The following is a 917-nucleotide window of genomic DNA, read 5'->3' as shown; positions in this document are numbered from 1 at the left end:
CTTTCCTTTACAGGTGGCTTTACATTGAGTGACAAGCCTAATGGTTTCCTGTAAGCCAAGAAACCATTTACAACGCTGGGTGGTAACCATATAACCAAACCATACGTGCTCCCTACGTGTCAACAAGTGGGTTGGTGGAGGGTTAGTGCCCCTCCCCGTAAAACAACTAACTCAAAGTCAAATGGCCACCCCTTACGGGATTATGGCGTCTGGCAGTAGATAGATAGTAGTAGATAGGTGCCAGGTAGACTAGACAGGTAAGATACTAATAAATTTCACTTGTGTTGGATTTCTTCACATTTTTGCGACTTTCAGACGGTTATTCTCAGCTTAGAGGGATTTCTCGGGCTGAAGGGGTTTAAGGGAGGCTTGGGCTGCCTTCTCGTCGGGTAAGGTATTCCCTGACACCTGTTCCTAAGCGATTTATTTTGCTGATTGTACCTTGCCTTCCTGTTACTTAAGTCATTCTAAAAAATAAATCGGTGAGGAAGAGGTCTTAGGGAGCTGTCCTAACTGCCGAGAATACTGCCCTTGGACTCACAAGGAAGCTCCCTAACACCTCTTCCTTAGCGGTTTATTTTTTGGATATGGCTAGGTAATATCCTTTAGCACGTTATCCATGCAGAGTATGGCGATATTGGAAGCGTTCATGGACCACGGGATAGGACAGTAAGGTATAATTCACAAAATAAGTCGCTTGGGAAAAGGTGTTAGGGAGCTTCCTTAACCAAGAATACTGCCCTTGACTGAACCCCTCCACACCTGAAAAAACCGTCTTAACAGCAAGAATAAAACCATTAGCCGTTCACTGCTGTCTGGGCTGACTTCAGATGCTTTTTCTCAACTGTAAAGGGGGAAAATCGTCTCCGTTAACTTCTCAGTGGGAAGACGATTTTTGAGTTTATTTCAGATGCCTT

This window comes from Coenobita brevimanus, chromosome 78 (assembly GCF_032717465.1).
Source record: "Coenobita brevimanus isolate Jiangsu-jjx chromosome 78, ASM3271746v2, whole genome shotgun sequence".
Taxonomy (NCBI): Eukaryota; Metazoa; Arthropoda; class Malacostraca; order Decapoda; family Coenobitidae; genus Coenobita; species Coenobita brevimanus.
The sequence above is the reverse complement of the archived record's forward strand: the minus strand, read 5'-3'. Positions refer to the sequence as shown.